Below are 2,828 nucleotides of genomic sequence, written 5' to 3'. Positions count from 1 at the left end.
ACAACTTTTTAGTGTTCTGGTAGAACCTTTTTAGTTAGTCTGAACAATTTTGATAGCCTTGTCATGGAGCCGTGGCTTTTTGGGCAAAGCTATGTCCCTTTTAGCGCACGCTTTTCGTTGGTCCGACTTCTCTTGTCAGTCTGAGCTGTAGCTTTCGTTGGTCCGACTTCTCTTGTCGGTCTAAGCTGTAGCATTCGTTGGTCCGACTTCTCTTGTTGGTCCAAGCTGTAGCTTTCGTTGGTCCGACTTCTCTTGTCGGTCCAAGCTAAGTTAATTTTAGTAGTCCATTTTTAGTCAGACCTTGTCAGGCCGCTTTTTATAACTTCTTGCATTAATCTATTTTTATCACTTTCACCTTGCCGACCTTGTCATAATCGGGCGATGAATTTGGTTTTCACCTTGCCGACCTTGTTGTAATCAGGCGATGAATTTCGTTTTCACCTTGCTGACCTTGTTGTAATCGGGCGATGAATTTTTGCGTTCAGATTAATGCGTTTTGGTAGGAAACTTTTTAGGGAATCTGAAAAACTTTATTCAAGTAAAAAATATGCATATAGACAAGAATGTATACATATGAGTACTTACCCTTCTAAATCGGTAACTTTGTTGATCCTGGCTTGGCACCTCATTAAAATACCTTTTCAGGAAAAAGGGTGCACCCTGACCTAAGATCTTTATTACTTTCTAACTATAGTACCTTTTTAGGTTACATGCATGCCATGACCTTGGTAGCTCTCGTCCCTCGAGGTCGGACACCTTGTAGTAGCCTTTTCTCAGTACCTATACAACTCGGTAAGGTCCTTTCCAGTTAGCTGCTAGCTTCCCTTCTCCTGATCGTCCTGCTCCGATGTCATTTCGGATTAGGATGAGATCGTCATTGGCGAAGCTTCGCCGAATTATCCTCTGATTATACCTTGAGGTCATTCAACATTTTAACGCTTCCTCTCTAATCTGAACTCTTTCTCGGACTTCTGGAAGTAGGTCGAGCTCTTCCCTTTGATTTTAGGAGTTAATCTCTTCATTACAAAGGATCATTCTGGGGAATCCTTCCTGTATCTCCACTGGGATCATTGTCTCCATTCCGTAAGTAAGTCGGAAGGGTGATTCTCCGGTGGTGGAGTGCGGAGTTGTCCGATATGCCCATAGGACTTGTGGGAGCTCTTCGGCCCAAGCTCCCTTTGCACCCTGTAGTCTCGGTTTTAACCCGGCTAGTATGACTTTGTTGGCAGCTTCTGCCTGTCCGTTAGCTTGTGGGTGTTCTACGGATGTGAATTGGTGCTTTATTTTCAAGTCAGCTACCAAGTTCCTGGAACCTGTATCAGTAAATTGAGTGCCATTATCTGTGGTGATGGAGTAAGGGACCCCAAACCTTGTAATAATGTTCCTGTATAGAAATTTCCGACTTCTTTGAGTGGTGGCATTGGCTAGGAGCTTTGCCTCAATCCATTTTGTGAAATAGTCTACCCCTATAATGAGGAACTTGACTTGTCCCGATCCTTGGGGAAAGGGTCCGAGGAGGTCTAGCCTCTATTTTGTGAATGGCGAGGGTGACGTTACACTGATGAGGTCTTCTGGCGGAGCGATGTGGAAGTTAGCATGCTTCTGATATGGTGGGCATGTCTTGACGAACTCTGTCGCTTCTTTATGTAAGGTTGGCCAGAAGAATCCAGCTCGGAGTACCTTTTTAGAAAGAGCTCGTGCCCCTAAGTGGTTGCCACACATGCCACTGTGTACTTCTTCCAGGACTTCCCTTGTATTGGAAGTTGGTACGCATTTTAGGAGGGGTGTTGAGATCCCTCTCCTATATAAGATGTCGCCCACCATAGTATAGTACTGTACTTCTCGTATCAACCTCTTTGCCTCCTTCTTGTCTGTGGGGAGTGTCTATGTCTTGAGGTAGTTGATAATGGGGGTCATCCACCCTTGATCCTGACCAGATATGGTTAGTACCTTTTCTTCCTCTGTGATTGATGGGCTTTGCAATATTTCCTGGATGAGGCCTCTGTTATTGCCCCCTGGTTTGGTGCTGGCTAGTTTTGAGAGTGCATCCGCCCGAGCATTCTGTTCTCGAGGTATATGTTGGACCTCATATTCCCTGATCTGCCCGAGCTGTTCTCTAGTTTTATCGAGATATTTCTTCATGGTAGAGTCCTTAGCTTGGTAGCTCCCTTCTATTTGTGAGGTAACTACTTGTGAATCACTGAATATGTTGAGCTTTTGAACTCCTACCTCCTTAGCGAGCCTCAGACCAGCCAGTAATGCCTCATATTCAGCTTGATTATTTGAAGCAGGGAATTTGAACTTTAATGAGAGTTCGATTTGGGTTCCCTGATCGCTTTCTATTATCACACCTGTGCCATTCCCGGTTTTGTTTGAAGAGCCGTCCACGTAGAGATTCCATCTTGTGGGAGTTCCTGGGGTATCAGTATACTCGGCAATAAAGTCGGTTAGGTACTGTGATTTGATGGCTGTCTGGGCTTCATATTGAAGATCAAATTCGGACAACTCGATCGCCCATTGTAGGATTCTTCCCGCTAAGTCTGTCTTCTGTAGGATGCCTTTTATGGGCTGGTTGGTATGAACTTTGATAGTGTGCGCTTGAAAGTACGGGCGAAGTCGTTGAAAAGTGAGTTTGAGTGCGTAGGCAAATTTTTCTATCTTTTGACAGTTCAGTTCAGCCCCTTGTAAAGCTTTGCTGATGAAGTAAATGGGTTGCTGCTCACACTCATTTTCTTTGACAAGTGCTGAGGCGATCGCTCGATTTCCCACTGCGAGGTATAATATGAGTATTTCTCCTTCCCGTGGTCGGGTAAGAACTGGTGGTTGCC

The sequence above is a fragment of the Arachis hypogaea genome, chromosome 12 (assembly GCF_003086295.3).
Source record: "Arachis hypogaea cultivar Tifrunner chromosome 12, arahy.Tifrunner.gnm2.J5K5, whole genome shotgun sequence".
Taxonomy (NCBI): domain Eukaryota; kingdom Viridiplantae; phylum Streptophyta; class Magnoliopsida; order Fabales; family Fabaceae; genus Arachis; species Arachis hypogaea.
Note: the sequence above shows the minus strand (reverse complement) of the source record.